Genomic DNA, 9,529 nt, shown 5'->3' on the forward strand with positions numbered 1-9,529 from the left:
GCGGACTACTCAGTAACCCATCACCTTCCTCTTCGACCAGAAAGGCTATGCTACAATTGCTTCGATCGTATTAACCGAGCACTTACTGCGTGCAGAGTACTGTACTAAGCGCTCGGGAGAGTACAATGGCTTAGTGGAAAGAGCCCGGCTTTGGGAGTCAGAGGACGTGGGACCGGCATCCCGGCACCGCCACTCCTCCACTCTGTGACCCTGGGCAAGTCACTTAACTTCTCTGTGCCTCAGTTACCTCATCTGCAAAATGGGGATTAAAAGTGTGAGCCCCACGAGGGACAACCTGATTACCTTGAATCTACCCCAGCGCTTAGAAGAGTGCTTGGCACATAGAAAGCGCTTAACAAATACTATAATTATTATTATTACAATAGAGAGGTTCCCTGCCCACAACGAGCTTACAGTCTAGAGATCTCACCTCCTCCAGGAGGCCTTCCCAGACTGAGCCTTCCCTTTCCCTCTGCTCCTCCTCCCCTCCCCATCTCCCCGACTCCCTCCCTCTGCTCTACCCCCTTCCCCTCCCCACAGCACTTGTGTATATTTGTACATATTTATGGCTCTATTTATTTTATCAATGATATGCATTTATCCATGGTTCTATTTATCTATTTTGATGGGAGTGATGCCTATTTGTTTTGTTTTGCGGTCTGCTCCCCCCTTCTATACTGTGAGCCCGTTGTTGGGCAGGGATTATCTCTATCTGTTGCCGAACTGTGCTTTCCAAGCGCTTAGTACAGTGCTCTGCACACAGTAAGCGCTCAAGAATGAATGAATATGCACCCACTCTGACTAGTGCCATTAAGGAGAAAGAAGGGTTCTACAAGAATCTAGACAGACTCCTCACAGCAGAATCTTAGGGGAGATTTCATCCCACCAGTACTTAAAGAGCAGTGGCTTAATCGGGGTGTGGCCAACCTCCCGAACCCAAGAGCCGAGACCCCAAAATATAACACGGCTGAGAGCCGCGGGTGAAAATGACCAGGAGGCATCCGTGAAGGTGGGGGAGGAGGGAACAAATGGAGGAGAGCCGACACATCGGGGGAGGCGCTGAGTTCGAGGCCGCCACAGAGCACAGCCTCTCCCTTCCTCTTTCCACTTGTAGCCCTGTGACACTTAACTTCTCCGGGCCTGTCACCTCATCTGTAAAATGGAGATTAAATCCTCCTCCCTCCTACTTAGCCTGGGAGCCAGCCCCATGTGGGGCAGGAACTGTGTCCAACCTGATTATCTCATATCAACCCCAGAAGGTAGTACAGTGCCTGGCACGTTGTAGGTCAATAACAAGTATCGTTTAAAAAAAAAGGGGGGGGGGGGAAATACACTGCAATTTTGGCCTATTTTCAAGGTTGAGTCAAAAATATCAACAAGACCTCACCACAGGAAAAAAGAATGCACCCTAAATGTTGACAAGAGCCCAGAGCGTTTCATTACCTTTTGGTGGATGAAGTATACCATCATTTAGGATTCAGATGTACTTAAAGCAATACCATTTTCTGTTGCTGTACAGATGAGGTTGTTCGGGTATCCTGTTTCAGTCTTAGGCATCTTCCGTCAGTGAACGAAGAGCTGACTCCTTATGATCGAAACCCTAAACACGATAAAAGGAAAATAAAAATGAATTCCTAAGTGAAGGAACCAATTTTCTTCTGGAAACTTAACTGCTCTACTGAACCATAAATCCAAGCCTTTAAGAGCTCAAGTGTACCATGAGAGACAGTGCTCCCTTTTTAGTCAATTATTAAACTTCCTCTGCTTCACCTGGTAGTTTGCCAAGCACGCTGCATGATATTCCTGAATATAAATTTAGGAACAATTAGCCCACCTCTGAGCAGAGGCCAGATTAAATTTTCTTTACCATAGCAACAAACTTGGCCTCGAGGTTTCAAATCGGGCCTATAACAATATCCTGGAAAAGTCACTTACTATGCTGCTGGGAAATCAGCAACACAGAGGTTAAAGAAAAGTTGAACCAGCAAAACAGAGGTTAAAGAAAAGTAGAACCCAAAAAAAAACAAAAACGAAAGCTCCTTTTTTTTTTTTCAGAACCAGGAAATGAAACAAACATTTTAATTCCTGAACTTCCTATCAACTGCAGAATAAACAAACTATCTGCTTAGAAGAAAATGAAATAGATACTTAGGCTGAGGTTGGAATAAGATTTTAGATTCCAATTAAACCTACCAGGATATTTAATAGGATCACGTACACAATTCCAAAGAAAGCTGGATGCCTTAAATTATCCATGCTAACTTCCAGCAATCCAAAGCGAACTAGATTAACATAAAGTACTTTCAATTTGAGACTGCTAAATAGGAAAACGTAACAGACTTGGAATGCTAAGCAAGCAAACCATTTTTATATATATATATATATGCATATATATATATATATATACACACATACACACACACATATACACAAAGTATAGAGTGTGTATTATATATGTATAAAATATATTCACACACATACACACCAAAAGCAATTCTCCTATACCGCATGCTTCCACTACTCATTTTGGATGGAATGCCGTTGGAAAACTAAGAATCGCTTTTCCGTCGATACGCATCTGCCGGGACTTAAAGCCATGCAATTTCAAAAGAAACAGTCGGGTACACGTGTGGCGAATTGGTCACTGTGTGCATACCAAGTGGACTTTCTTTAACACAGGAATGTTCAGTAACATAACCCCATTACCCTGAGGACTGACTTTCATTACGTCAACATCTAATAAACCTCCTTTTCCTCTTGGATGCTACGCTTTTACACTGTTTTGTAAATAGAAAATACCATCCACCGTTTCTATTACGTCGGTCACCAAACCCTGCCCTACCCTGTTTTAAGAATGTGAGAGACGGACGCTTGACGTACCTGGGCAATTTCTCCCCCCCCTCGGTGTTTAGTACAGAGCTCCGCGGCTCCCGATAAATACCGTGACCACAGATCCTCCGAAGAGAGGGTTTAAAATGCTTAAAAGACAGGCACCTAGGACTGATCTTAACTCTCGGAGTAGGTGGCAATTTTTTAGTCCTACCTTATTAGTTCAGTGGAAAGTACAGAAGCTATACATGCTTTAGAAATAAAGATAAAAGAAAGATAAAGAACGATGGGGCTGACTGTGTAAGTCAATAGAAATAAGACAGTACTGTATCTGTTGTTTCCAAGTCAGGAATATTTCAAAGATACTAATAACGAATTAGTTCCAAAATGTAAACTTCATCGCAAAGCTTTCCAAACAAAATAACTCACAAGGGCTGCTATGGAAGCTAACTCCATTAAAATGTTATCAAAATATTAATAAGCCCCACCAAAATGAAATTGATCCAACAAATTAAAAGGAACAAGATAGCTTTGTTAACGTTTCAACTATCTAAAAGGCACAATAACAACACACTTTTAACATGGGTCTTCTGATACGGAGGCGGGGAGGGCCGATTAAAAATATTCTACATATCCCGAAAAATCAGGCTAACTCCCAAGTTTGGAATCCAACTCTCTCGCACGGAGATGTCTGAGTGGGCTGAGCTTCGAACAAACGGTATTTGGATATAAAAATGAACCATTTTAATTTCATTTCCTGAAGAGTTGATTGTGCTTTACCTTCTGAAGTAAATTCATTCCAACAGCAGGTATTTAAAGGGCAGGAGAGCTTTCCTAATAATACTGGAGCGTGGACACGGTGAGGGTTGAAAACAGAGTAAATTGGTTTCTGCCCACTGGGCAGGCAAAACAATCAACAAAGGGCGGGGAGGCTCCTTCCATTTTACAGATGGGTAGGAAGAGTCACAGAATAAATGGAGATTCGAAGATTGAGGGGCAACTCTGGTAACGAATTGGGCTCGACTTAAGGAAACAAACTGGGACGCGCTTGGATCCCGGTAGAACTATACCGTCCTCGGCACATCGACAGGAAGGATCAAAATCCTGAGCAGCTTTCTAACAACCCCCCACAAAAAAGAGGTAAATGATTTAATTTCCCACTCCATTAAAGACCTAATCAAAGAAGGATTACGGTGTCTGACAACGGGCCATCATCATTTTATTTCCACCTACGAAAGACATTCCCTCTCCGTACCCGGATTGGAAAAGTACAGGCTCGGTGGAAAGAGCCCCGGGCTGCGGAGTCAGAGGTCGTGGGTTCCGATCCCGGCCCCGCCGCTCGTCAGCTGTGTGACTTGGGGCAAGTCACTTCCCTTCTCTGGGCCTCAGTTCCCTCAACTGTCAAATGGGGATGAAGACCGTGAGCCCCACGTGGGACCACCTCATCACCTTGTATCCTCTCTCCACACCTGTATCGGAAAACTACAGGGATAGCCTTCTTTAAATACCATCTTTTTTTCAGGAATAACCGGAAGATTCCTCAAAAATGGGGAGGAAAAAAATGCATCCTTCCTGGATCTGAATTTCTTTTTAACTTTCAAGGTGGAAAAACAGACTCTTTTCCCTTCTAGTGCTAAGTGCTTCCCTTCTCTCCCCCTTCCACTGGCTCTGCTCCCGGGGGGCCGAACCCTAAAAGTTTCTCCCCTTATGGAGATCTGGGATGCGCAAAGGAAGCAGGGGTGGAGGTGAGCTTACAGGTCGGGGGGGGGGGGGGGATTCCATCCATCAGTGGTATTTACTGAGTGCTTCGTGCGTGCAGAGCACTGTACTAAGCGTTTGGGAGCGGCCAATACACCAATACAACATCAGGGGGGCAACTTGGTGGGCTGGAAAGTGAAGAAAAAGGTAGAGAGTTGGCATGACATCACGCACCCATCCACCAGCTTGGGAAAACTGACAAGCCGTATTCAACCAACGAGTGGTATTTATTGAGCGCCTACTATCTGCAGAGAGCACTGTAATAAGCCCTTGGGAGAGTTCCATATAACAACTGACTGATCGATGACACTGAGTGCTTGCTCTATGCAGAGTTGTACTGTACTAAACGGTTGGGAGAGTTCAATATAACAATCCACCGACTGATCTATGACACTGAGTGCTCGCTGTGCGCAGAGCACTGTACTAAACGGCTGGCAGATTTCAATATAACAATCCACCGACAGATCTATGACACTGAGGGCTCGCTGTGTGCAGAGCACTGTACTAAGCAGTTGGGAGAGTTCAATATAACCATCAATCGACCGAACAATGACCTTGACTGAGTGCTCGCTGGTTGCAGAGCGCTGTACTAAGCGCTTGGGAGAGTTCAATATAACAATCAGTCGACCAAACAATGACACTGAGTGCTTGCTGGGTGCAGAGCGCTGTACTGAGCGCTTGGGTGAGTACAATAGAAAAAACAGATACATTTCTTGCCCACAGCTAGCTCACAGTCTAGCCAGTGGTAATTGAGCGCTTACTGTGTGCACAGCACCATACTAATAATAATGTTGGTATTTGTTAAGCGCTTACTGTGTGCAGAGCACTGTTCTAAGCACTGGGGGTGATACAGGGTAGTCAGGTCGTCCCACGTGAGGCTCACAGTTAATCCCCATTTTACAGATGAGGGAACTGAGGCACAGAGAAGTGACGCGACTTGCCCGAAGTCACACAGCCGACAAGTGGCAGAGCCGGGATTAGAACCCGTGACTTCTGACTCCTAAGTCCATGCTCTTTCCACTGAGCCACGCCGCTTACTAGAACAGTGCTCGGCACATAGCAAGCGCTCAACAAATGCTATAATTATTATTATACTGGGCGCTTGGGAGAGTGATTCTATTTATTTGCTATTGATTCTATTTGTTATTCTATTTATTTATTATTTATTGATTGATTCTATTTATTTGCTATTGTTTTCATGAGATGTTCATCCCCTCGATTCTATTTATTGCTATCGTTCTTGCCCGTCTCCCCCGATTAGACCGTGAGCCCGTCAAAGGGCAGGGACTGTCTCTATCTGGCACCGATTTGTCTATTCCAAGCGCTTAGTACAGTGCTCTGCACATAGTAAGCGCTCAATAAATACTATTGAATGAACGAATGAATGAGATTGTACGATACCACGGAGTGGACAGACGTGCTCCCTGACCCCAACGAGTTTACAGTCTAGAGGAGATCCAGCAGTCAGTGGTACATACTGAGCAGAACACTGTACTAAGCACCGGGGGAGCGTCCAATACAACAGAATTGGAAGACACACTCCCCGCCCACAACGAGCTTATAGTCTTGAGGGGATTGACCTGTCAACCAACGGTATTTAGGGAGGGCTTCCTGGGTGCAGAGCACTGTACTGGGCGGTCAGGAGCGTCCATACAACAGACGCGGTAGCCACGTTCCCCGCCCACAACGAGCTTACAATCCAGAGAGGATTTACCCATCCGTGGCATTTACTGAGCGCTTCCTGCGCGCGGAGCACCGTACTGGGCGTTCGGGAGCGTCCAGTACAACAGCATCGGCGAATTCCCCGCCCACAACGAGCTTACAGTCTAGAGGGGATTTACCCATCCGTGGCATTTACTGAGCGCTTCCTGCGTGCAGAGCACTGTCTGAGCACCTGCGAGAGTCCAATACGACAGAAGCGGTAAACACGTTCCCCGCCCACAACGACCTTACAGCTTGAGGGGGGATTCCACCCATCGGTGGTATTTGCTGAGCGCTCACAATGTGCACAGCACTGGACTAAACGGTCGGGAGAGTCTAATCCAGAGTCGGTAGAGAGGTTCCCCGTGCATAACAACAACAATGACAGTATTTGTTAAGCGCTCAGTATGTGCCAAGCACTAGGGTAACAATAATAGTAACAATGATGGTATTTCTAAGAACTTACTATGTGTACTATAAGCACTGGGGTAATAATAATAAGAATGATGGCATTTGTTAGGCGCTTACTATGTGCCAAGCCCTGTTCTAAGCACTGGGGGTCATAATAAGCACGATGGTATTTGTTAAACGCTTACTATGTGCCAAGCCCTGTTCTAAGCGCTGGGGTCATAATAAGCACGATGGCATTTGTTGAGCGCTTACTATGTGCCAAGCCCTGTTCTAAGCGCTGGGGGGGGAGGGCGGATACAAGGTATTGTCCCCCGTGGGGCTCCCGGTCTTCATCCCCATTTTCCAGATGAGGTCACTGAGGCCCAGAGAAGCTCAGTGACAGGCCCAAGGACGGTCTCTTTCTGTTGCCCAATTGTCCCTTCCGAGCGCTTAGTACAGTGCTCCGCACATAGTAAGCGCCCAATAAATACTATTGAGTGACAAAGACAGAGGCAGCGCCGCTCGGGAGAAGGAGCCCCTTGTGGGGCAGGGCCGGTCTCTCTCTGCTGCCTGATTGTCCATTCCGAGCGCTCAGCACAGTGCTCTGCACAGAGTCAGCACTCCATAAATACTACTGAAGGAATGAATGACTGTATGAGTCTCCCCCGTTCAGACTGTGAGCCCGTCGTCAGGCAGGGATTGTCTCTCTCTGTTGCCCAAGTGTCCATCCCGAGCGCTCAGCACAGTGCTCCGCACATAGGAAGCGCTCAATAAATGCTACTGATGAAGGAGTGACCGGATGAGTCTCCCCCATTTGGACTGTGAGTCCGTCGTTGGGCAGGGCTGGTGTCTATCTGTTGCCCAATTGTCCATTCCCAGCGCTCAGCACAGTGCTCTGCACGTGAGAAGCAGCGTGGCTCAGTGGAAAGAGCCTGGGCTTTGGAGTCAGAGGTCATGAGTTCGAATCCCGGCTCTGCCACTTGTCAGCTGGGTGACTGTGGGCCAGTCACTTCCCTTCTCTGGGCCTCAGTTCCCTCATCTGTCAAATGGGGATTAAGACTGGGAGCCCCACGTGGGACAACCTGATTCCCCTGTGTCTCCCCCAGCGCTTAGAACAGTGCTCGGCACCTAGTAAGCGCTTAACAAATACCAACATTATTATTAGTAGGCGCTCCATAAATGCTACCGATGAAGGAGTGACTGGATGAGCCTCCTCCTTTCAGACTGGGAGCCCGTCGTGGGGCAGGGATTGTCTCTCTCTGTTGCCCAACTGTCCATTCCCAGCGCTCAGCACAGCGGTCTGCACATAGGAAGCGCTCCATAAATGCTACCGATGAAGGAGTGACTGGATGAGCCTCCCCCTTTCAGACTGGGAGCTCGTCGTGGGGCAGGGCCGGTCTCTCTCTGTTGCCCCATTGTCCATCCTGAGCGCTCAGCACAGTGCTCTGCACATCGATCAGACCGTAAGCCCGTCAAAGGGCAGGGACCGTCTCTATCTGTTGCCGACTTGTTCATCCCAAGCGCTTAGTACAGTGCTCTGCACATAGTAAGCGCTCAATAAATACTATTGAATGAATGAATAGGAAGCGCTTCATAAATGCTACTGATGGAGTGACTGGATGAGCCTCCCCCTTTCAGACTGGGAGCTCGTCGTGGGGCAGGGCCGGTCTCTCCCTGTTGCCCCATTGTCCATCCTGAGCGCTCAGCACAGCGCTCTGCACATAGGAAGCGCTCCATAAATGCTACTGATGGAGTGACTGGATGAGCCTCCCCCTTGCAGACTGGGAGCCCGTCGTGGGGCAGGGCCGGTCTCTCTCTGTTGCCCAATTGTCCATTCCGAGCGCTCAGCACACTGCTCTGCACATAGGAAGCGCTCAATAAATACTATTGAATGAATGAATAGGAAGCGCTTCATAAATGCTACCGATGAAGGAGTGACTGGATGAGCCTCCCCCTTGCAGACTGGGAGCCCGTCGTGGGGCAGGGCCGGTCTCTCCCTGTTGCCCCATTGTCCACCCTGAGCGCTCAGCACAGCGCTCTGCACATAGGAAGCGCTCCATAAATGCTACTGATGGAGTGACTGGATGAGCCTCCCCCTTTCAGACTGGGAACCCGTCGTGGGGCAGGGCCGGTCTCTCCCTGTTGCCCCATTGTCCATCCTGAGCGCTCAGCACAGCGCTCTGCACATAGGAAGCGCTCCATAAATGCTACCGATGAAGGGGTGACTGGATGAGCCTCCCCCTTGCAGACTGGGAGCCCGTCGTGGGGCAGGGCCGGTCTCTCCCTGTTGCCCCACTGTCCATATTCCCAGCGCTCCGCACAGAGTCGGCGCTGAATCGCTCCCAGCGAAGGCACGAAGGAAGGAAGGCGCGTCCCCCGCGGTCCGGGGCGGAGCGTACTGGACGTCGGGGCCGGTTAGCGTCCCGCCGCCCCGCACTATCCCATCCCATTTGGGGGAAGCGCTCTAACCCTGCGCAGACCCCGGCGCCGGACAAGTGGGGGGGGGCGGGGGGGGGAGGACAACGGTGCAGCGGGGACCGGGGACGGGGGGGGGGCGGGGCGCTGAGCGCAGGGTTGAGCGCAGGGTTGAGCGCAGGGCGGTACCTGGAAGCGGCGGCGGCGGCGGGTCCATGTCCTGCGGGCGGTGGGGCCGGCGGGGGCGCAGGGGCGGAGGGGCGGAGGGGCGGCGCCGCCCCGTTCTGGACCCACCGACCGGCGGGGAAACTCCGCCCCTCCCCCGCCCCCGTGACGTCACGCGCCCCGCCCCCCCGGCCGTGACGTCGGCACGCCCGGCCCCGCCCCTCCCCGCCCGCGCGGCCTCCTCCGCTTCGCCCCTCCCTGCTGCGTCGCG

General features: G+C 49.7%; 1 protein-coding gene across 1 annotated transcript in view; it reads right to left on the reverse strand.

Annotated features, from left to right (window-relative positions):
• RNF19A (ring finger protein 19A, RBR E3 ubiquitin protein ligase) overlaps positions 1-9,320 on the reverse strand; it is a 96,871-nt gene extending 87,551 nt beyond the window's left edge. The window contains exons 1-2 of the mRNA XM_029062887.2: positions 9,283-9,320; positions 1,444-1,600 (exon numbers count right to left, since the gene is read on the reverse strand). The gene's annotated coding sequence lies outside the window, so the exon portion shown is untranslated. The remainder of the gene's footprint in view (positions 1-1,443; positions 1,601-9,282) is intronic.
• Between the last annotated feature and the right edge of the window lie 209 nt (positions 9,321-9,529).

The sequence above is a fragment of the Ornithorhynchus anatinus genome, chromosome 4 (genome assembly GCF_004115215.2).
Source record: "Ornithorhynchus anatinus isolate Pmale09 chromosome 4, mOrnAna1.pri.v4, whole genome shotgun sequence".
NCBI lineage: Eukaryota > Metazoa > Chordata > Mammalia > Monotremata > Ornithorhynchidae > Ornithorhynchus > Ornithorhynchus anatinus.